General features: G+C 37.8%; 1 non-coding gene across 1 annotated transcript; it reads left to right on the top strand.

Annotated features, from left to right (window-relative positions):
- Positions 1–8,301: 8,301 nt before the first annotated feature.
- On the top strand, positions 8,302–8,376 carry Trnaa-cgc. The gene has a single exon. It is a non-coding gene; the product is annotated as a tRNA-Ala (tRNA).
- Positions 8,377–8,825: the final 449 nt, after the last annotated feature.

Genomic DNA, 8,825 nt, shown 5'->3' with positions numbered 1-8,825 from the left:
GGCAATCATCATGTCTCCAATATTAAACCTTTATTGAATGAACATACTTTACGATTCATCACACTGTAATGCCATTTCCAGATATTTATATGAACATTTACTGATGATTATAATATTTTTTCTTGGCAAGTGCCCGGCAAGGTACGGTTAGCAGGTCGCTTTTCTTCTCGTTAAACATCAGACAGTGCACATTTTTCCAGATAAACTTACATATTTTTATGACCACTTATGCAATTCTATTTATGTGACTACTTACTGATGATTATCATATTTTTTCTTGGCAAGTGCCCGGCAAGGTAAGGTTAGCAGGTCGCTTTTCTTGTCGTTATATATCAGACCGTGCACATTTTCCATTTTTTGTGTATGTATGATTGTTTTCCTACCGAAAGTAGAATTTTTGTCTATATGCACTATGAAATTTTTAAGATGTAACGAACACCAGTTGACATTGACATTTTGCCTTATGATATCCCAACATCTTGACTATTCTCCACTTTTTGCCACTACATTATGATATTGTGTGTACATTTTTTGCACTTGAAAACTGTCTATGTTTTTGACCTAATACGTTTTCTGTCATGCTATGCTGTATGCTTAGTTGTATCACTAGAAACAAGTTTTTATCTAATGGGTATATGATATAAATGCAAGATATTAATCCTTATTCGTCATTATCAGAAAGCAATGACGTGTAAAAGAGATAAATTAAACAAACCACAGTGGTTTACTCTGAAATGGAAATTTTACCATCGGAATGAACGAAAGAAAATGCAATATATTGTCAGGAAGAGTAAATGGATCAGAATTAACAAGCATTAACCAGAATATACTATACACATCTTACGATAGCAGTCTTCACTAATTATTTTTCTTTCAGAATACGAGGTGATTGAGCAGGCTGTGAGACAGAACTACAAATCTTAGTTTCAGTGATGAAATATGCTAGAAATAAGAGACTCTGTAGTATGAATAGTTGTATGAAGTAAATGGTAATATGAATAATGGATAGTGAAATGTCCTTTTTTGCAGATGATAATAAATGATGATGAATAATTATATGAAGAATATGATAATACGAATAATGAGTTTTTTCTTTGCAGATGATATAGTGATGAAGTTATGGTAATATGGATAATGAAGTTTTTCTTTGCAGATGATGATAATGATGACTTTTATATATTTACTATTAGTTAACAGATGCTATGTAGTTATTTAAGTATTTGTTACAGTTCGTTTTGACAATATGACTTATGTCACATGGTATAATGACTGAATGTTTTCGAAAGGACAGCTAGAGTACATACATATTGACTACACATTTCATTACCTGTTAATTCGAAGTTCACTACCTTTCAGCATAATATGGATTTTTTCTTTCAGCTCAATAATCCACTTCGTATTTTTTCCAGGAGAAGCTTTTCATGATATTAATATGCTGCAAGCACTTAATTATTAAACCTGTTCTAGTACTTGAATTTTTTTTTACCCATTTGTGTGTATCATTCATGAATGTGATCACATATACTCTACTTGTTTCATAACCTTGCTACAGCTGACTCATGACGAATGACATTATTAATTCTTATTTCCAGCAATAAGTCAAAAGCAAATATTTTAATGCCCCAGCAATTCATTATCGATCCAAATGCAATGCATTGCTAGCACAAAAAAATTTATTACCAGTCCCAGCTTTTACCGACATACAACCAAATAATGCTACCAGTTTAAGATATATTTCTAGTTCTAAATATAATGCAAATTTCTCAGATTTATTGAATCCATTATATCTATGTATTATTGGACCACAGGCCTTGAGTAATAGTTATAGTGTGTTACATTTTAAATATGTGCTATGTCGCTTGAATGATGAGTTCTGAGTAATACTGAATGATGACTTATGTATTAATGCTATTCCAATAATTAACTCTTGTTTTGAATGATGACTTCTGAATAATACTGAATAATGTTTTGTAAAACTGTATAAATTCTTTGTAACTGGCCAATGAGTGCCAATAATTACCGTAATCAGATGAGTTATGAATAGTGTTTTGTAATATTCAATACTTGCTACATGTTTAGTAACTGGTCAATGAATGCCAATAATTACTATAATTAGATGAATTATGTATAGATGCTATGCCATTAATTACCTTTTGCTTTGAATGATGACTTCTGAATAAGGCATAAAAATGGTTTGTAACTGGCCAATGAGTGCCAATATTTACTGTATATAGATGACTTATGAATAATGTTCTGTAATACTCCATACATACTACTTAAATGCTCTGTAAATAGCCAATGAATGCCAGCAATTATTGAGATCAGTTGATAGACTAGTGTAATTTTCAGTGATGACCAGCATAAGACTTAATGTCCTTCACCTTCTGACTTAATTACCAGAAATTACGGCAATATCCGTTTGGCCTGTCCATCCTCATGACCGTGGAGCACTATATTTGGTTTTTGCACTAATTCTACGTTTGTGAAAGAGTATGGATTCTACAAGAATGTGGTGTTGACACATCATGCTGTCCACCAACTTGAACGATGGAGATGTTATTATGGTCCTACTGTTTGGTGTACCTAATGTACTACCAAAATGATAACATTGAATATTAATACAACATTTCAGTGTCTTGGCTACACTGATAAATACTTCAGGGAAGAGAACTTCAGATTGTCTCACTTGGTGTTGTGCTTCTGTAGAAAGATATGGACTTTCGGTGCAACTACGTGCAACCTACTGTGCTACAACCATGATGCAATCCTTCCCATTCCTTTCCTAGTTCTTGAAATATGCTAAAGACTTTTACATTGCGCGTGCACTTTATTTTATTTGTTACTAAGATTACTTGTCCTAAATATGCTAAAGACTTTTACAGTGTGTGTGCACTTCATTTCAATTGTTGATAAGATCAGTCGTCCTAAATATGCTAAAGACCTCTACAGTGTGGGTGCACTTTATTTCACTCCATGATATGTTGTAAATATGCTAAAGACTTCTACAGTGCATGTGCACTTTATTTCATTTTTAGGGTAATCAGTCCTTGTAAAATGCTAAAGGTTTTTACAGTGTGTGTGCACATTATTTAATTTGTTAATAAGATCAGTTGTCCTAAAAATACTAAAGACTTATACAATACATGTGCACTTTATGTCATTTGTTAATATATTTTGTATTCAGTGCGTGTGCACTTTATTTCACTTCATGATATGTTATGTAAAAATGCTAAAGACTTATACAGTGCGTGTGCAATTTGTCATTTGTTAATATCTTTTGTACTCAGTGCGTATACTTTCTGTCATTTCTTGATATATTCTGTACTCAGTGCGTGTGCACTCTATTTCATTACTTAATATGTTCTGCACTTATCAATAATGTATTTACTCTGTGACTGTAGACATAGTAACTAAATAGATTTTAGAAAAATTTGTTGCTCATGGCAAGTCCAATTGACTCACCATCGCTGCCAAATTTTTGCACCCCCATGTATCGCTCACGCGCTGCCTGCGATGTGTAAGGTATAAGAGAATCTCAGACCAGAGAGCAGTGTTGACTGCAGTAGGAACTGTGTAGCAGTAGCAGTAAGTAGTTGCTAGCGAGCAGTCTGGTCTGGTGTATCGTGTTGGCTGGGCCGGTCGTGGTGCAGCGATGCCGGAGCCTGTGCATTATTGTATAAGGTAAAAAAAGCAGCCTCGCGCATATGTAGTATTGTTATCTTAAGTCCCATGTAAATGTTTTAAAAATATCCTAATAATAATCTTTCTCATAAAAATAACTTTTAACAACCATTCAGTTTAATTTACAGAATTTACTAATTTCTCCAATCCATGATCATTCCGATTATTGCAAAAGAAAAATCAGTTGTTTCTTTTCATAAATGTCAAATCTATCGGCCAGCATTGCACAGGGCTGTTCCAGAAACATTTATTGTAAGAACATATATATATATATATATATATATATATATATATATATATATATATATATGCGTTACCAGGCGACTTCATTGAGGTAAGAATTCTTCTTTTTTCATTCAGAATGATCTTTCAGGGCCGTGACGCAGCACTGCTGACGTCCAAAATTTACCAGGTTGAATTCAGAGTCAATTATTGAAAAGTTATAAGTGAGCGACAATTTAATTGAGAGGTTAGTTACATTGCATTATTACCAGGTTACTGAATTTATTTTTTGTTAGGACGTTACACTGAATGTGAACGACATAATTACAATTTCTACTGTTGAGAAGTTTAGGAATTCTTTTTTTGTTTTGAGGTTACACAAAAATGAGAATGTAATTTTGTGGGGAGGTTACAAATTTTATTGGTGAAACATTTGATAGTCTGGTTGATCAGATATTGTTCGTAATTTAGTCACGTTCTGATAGCAACGTGAGTGCATCGAGAACGATTTATGTTCTATCCTTGGCAATGAACTGCAGAGAAGCACGATATGATCCTTAATTATAGCCATATATATTCTTGCTCTTTTATTATTACTAGTTTTACTTCAGTAGAATATTCTGTTAGATGCCACCAGTACATATTTTTCTATGGATTTGAGTTGAGAAGCGGTAGCTTTCCTTGTATATTCGTTCTGTGCGGGCAACTCGAACCCAAAATCAGAGATTGAAATTCCTCATAGAGTCATCGAGAGACTGCCATGAGTTAATCTTAGGGTCATATCGGTGTTATAAAAAAAAAAAAATTTCCACTCTGAATCTATCCCTGGGACGCAGCCTAAGTGTCTGTCAGCTGAGTCACTGTGAGCGTCCACTCCTACCTTATGAGCCGCTATAGTCGCCGACATCGCTGTCATTTCTGTGACCGTTTCCATAGTATCTTCTGCTGTGCTCACTTCATACTGTGCATCTTCCACTGCCACTGGTTGCGTCAGCACCTGGAACTTCGCCTGCTACACAACCTACTTTTCACCACTGTGTACTTCTAAACATCAAACAGCAATTGAAGTTACAAATTATAGATTGCAGCAATCAGTCGTCCTTTTCAGATTTTATTTTGCAAATCCAGATTTCGGCTAGTACCTAGCCATTATCAACCCGTTATTTTTTTATTCTCAATGCATGTAAGTCCCTGTTGTTCCGGCGTGAGTCACAGTTCTTTAAATACTCAAAGAACTGTCATTGAGAATAAAAAATAGCGCACTGAAAAGGGCTAGCTACTATCGGAAATCTGGATTTGCAGAATAAAATCTGAAAAGGATGACTGATTGCTGCACGCACATACAGACGCTAAGTGCATCCGAATGGAAAGTAACCTGAAGAAATTGAACTTACTACTGCGACTCCCACAACATAAGACATTGTTGAAGTATGACATCTTCAAAATCATTCTCACCAGCTTACTATTCATGTAGATCACAAGTTGTGACATGGTCGCGAATTGAACAGTGACCCGAATATAGAATAAATTTCCTTTACTTCACGTCTATGGTCACAAATTTTTTGTCATAAAAAAAATTGCAGTTCACTACCGGCACCGGCCCCAGCATCATATGTAGCAGTCACAACCGCACAAGCATCGCACAAGGCAGAAAAGCTAAGACAACAAGCAACTACTGTATCCAGAAAGAATAAATATATTGAGTGTGATTTTCGTCGAATTACAGTGCAAAATGAGATGTATTGTCAGAAGTATTCAATGAACATTTAGTACTCATAGATGCAGAGTAAAGATGCTGACATTTTTTAATCGAACTAAATACTTTCTCCTTTTTCATTGAAAAATAACTTGTAAGAGAACTTCAATGACTTAGTGTCCGAGGTGTCTGATCAACTATTAACGACATAAAAGTACCGGAAACCACTGTCCCATCGACAAGACAAGAGGTTCTAGAAACGTCTACCCTACTGAACCAAATCCAAGCAAACTCGCAACTCAGGTACGTTACATGAGTTAACTTTTATGGTTTTCTCACGAAATACTTAAAAGATGACTTTCGGCACTCACATAGAGACTACGGACAGACATTAATAGTAATCAAACTTTTATCTGAAATTATCCCAGCAGACAACTATGCGTTTTATGTTTCCGGCAGCAGCCTCTGTTTCTTTGTAGATCTTTTGATATAACTTTCCCCATAGATTAAAGTGAAGTGTTGATTCTGGTGATCGTTAAAGACGGGTTTTGGTTTTCAAACGACATGTTACATTGTCCCGCTGATACTGCTGAGAGATGCCGTCGTACCAAAGGAAGTCGAACTGCATGTCGAGGTTTATAAGGTCTCCAAGGATAGATGGATAATTGTATTGATCCATTGTGGTTTCCAGAAGGACGAGGTCGACCAACGAATGCCTGAAAACATCCTCCAACCCACAAAGCACAGTGGAGCATAAAACATGATTGTCTGAAAAGGCTACCTGTCATCACTTGTGGCTGTCATCAGCCTTATGACTGCTTTTATGCACCCCCCCCCCCCCCCACTAATTTCTCTCCTGTGTTAACCTTTTCATCTCAGAGTAACGTTTGCAACCTATGCCATCAATTATTTGGTAGATGTATTCCAAACTCAATCTTCTTCAGCAGTTTGTATCCTCTTCAGCTCCCAGCAGTATCATGGAAATTATACCCTATTGTCTTAAAAGGTGACCTATCATCCTGTCACTTCAGTTGTTCAGTGTTTTCCACATATTCTTTGCTTGCCGATTCTCAAGAGAACCACCTTCTTCTTTACCTCATCAGTCCACTGAATTTTCAACATTCCTCTGTAGCACCACATCTCAGATGCTTCTCTCTTATTCCAGTTTTCCCATAGTCCGTATCTCAGTGACATACATTTCTGCGCTGCTGACATACATTCTGAAAAGTTTCTTCCTCAAATTAAAGCCTATGTTTGAAACTACGCGACTTCTCTTGGCCAGCAATGACCTTTTCAACAGTGCTAGTCTGCTTTCTATGTCTTCCTTGCTCCGTCCGACACGGGTTGTTTAGCTGCCTATGTAGCAGAAATCCTTAACCTCATCTACATCGTGGGTACCAATCCTGATGTTAAGTGTCTCGCTTTTCTGATTTCTGCTACTTCTCATTGCTTTCATTTTTCTTCGATTTCCTCTCAGCCAATGTTCTGTATTCATGTAACTGTTCATTGCATTCAACAGATCCTGTAGTTCTTCTTCCCTCTCACTGAGGATTGCAATGTCACCAGCGAATCTTATAATGGATATCTTTCACCTTGATTTCTCATTCCACTTTGAACCTATCTTTGATTTCCGTCATTGATTCTTCGACTAGTAGATTGAACAGTACGGGCGAACGGCTTCATCCACGTCTTACACCCTTTTTAATCCATGCACTTCTTCCACTCTTATTGCTTCCCATTGGTTATTGTACATAATGTACGCTACACGACTTTCCCCTATAGTATACCACTAACTTTATCAGAATTTCGAATGCCTTTAGTTGTAAAAGGTTTTTTTTTTGTTTTTTCAAGTTGACTAGTTCCTGCGAACGTACCCAGTTTTTTCTTCGGCCTTGCTTCCTTTATCAAACGGAACGTTTGAACTGCCTGTCTGGGGTCTTCATCTTTCCTAAAGCGAAAATGGTCGTCATCTAACAGATCCTCAACATTTTTATCCATTGTTCTGTCTATTATTATTGTCAGCATCTTGGATGCATCAGATGTCAAGGTGATTTTGCGGCAATTTTCGCACTTTTCGGCTCCTGTTTCTTTGAAAACTCTGCAAACGATGTTCTTTCGAATGTGAGATGGTATATCGCCGTGCAAATTCCAGCCTTCGTTGCCCAAGAACAGCAGCCAGCAAAGGTATATGAACCAGATGCCTGCTGCGGAGCCGGCCGTTGTGGCCGAGCGGCTCTAGGCGCTTCAGTCTGGGACCGCGGGACCACTACGGTCGCAGGTTTGAATCCTGCCTCGGGCATGGATGTGTGTGATGTCCTTAGGTTAGTTAGGTTTAAGTAGTTCTAAGTTCTAGGGGACAGATGACCACAGATGTTAAGTCCCGTAGTGCTCAGAGCTATTTTTGAACCTGCTGCGGAGTCGCCACACGCAGCAACCGTTCATTGTACGGTCGCTGAGGATAATGTTGATAGCCCCATGTTTCTTGTGTGCGGTCAGTTGCTCAACATTTGCACGGTTCCAGAATGAGATTTTCACTCTGCAGTGGAGTGTGCGCTGATATGAAACTTCCTGGCAGATTAAAACTGTGTGCCCGACCGAGACTCGAACTCGGGACCTTTGCCTCAGGAGAGCTTCTGTAAAGTTTGGAAGGTAGGAGACGAAGTAGTGGCAGAAGTAAAGCTGTGAGTACCGGGCGTGAGTCGTGCTTCGGTAGCTCAGTTGGTAGAGCACTTGCCCGCGCAAGGCAAAGGTCCCGAGTTCGAGTCTCGGTCGGGCACACAGTTTTATTCTGTCAGGAAGTTTCATTTGCACGGTTATTGGCCTGTCCAAATCTCCACTGTCGTAGTGCACCCATGTTACCTACGGGCTGTGGTTCGTGATTGTTGCCTCGGCGCCGGGTTTTAAAGGCACCATTTTGCCACGCTGTTTAAGAACCTATCCTTCTCGGAAATGGTTCCAGTCTTGGCCCAAAATAGAATGTTACGCACCTTATGACGTCAGATAAACCGCTCCGTTTCCGCGTAAAGACAACAGCTGCGCTGTTTCTGTCCCCGCGAGACGCATTGTAATACGTCCATTGGTACTGTTGTCAACTGCCGCTAGCGAATGGCTATCGCACGCTGACGTCGAAAATCGGCATTGGTCACATTAATGTGACTCGACAGTGTAGATTTTTTTCTTTATTTATGTGGAATATTTTAAGTTTTCTTTACTTTCAGGGTCAACT

The sequence above is a fragment of the Schistocerca piceifrons genome, chromosome 7 (genome assembly GCF_021461385.2).
Source record: "Schistocerca piceifrons isolate TAMUIC-IGC-003096 chromosome 7, iqSchPice1.1, whole genome shotgun sequence".
Classification (NCBI taxonomy): domain Eukaryota; kingdom Metazoa; phylum Arthropoda; class Insecta; order Orthoptera; family Acrididae; genus Schistocerca; species Schistocerca piceifrons.
Note: the sequence above shows the minus strand (reverse complement) of the source record. Positions and strands in the feature narration are given on the sequence as shown.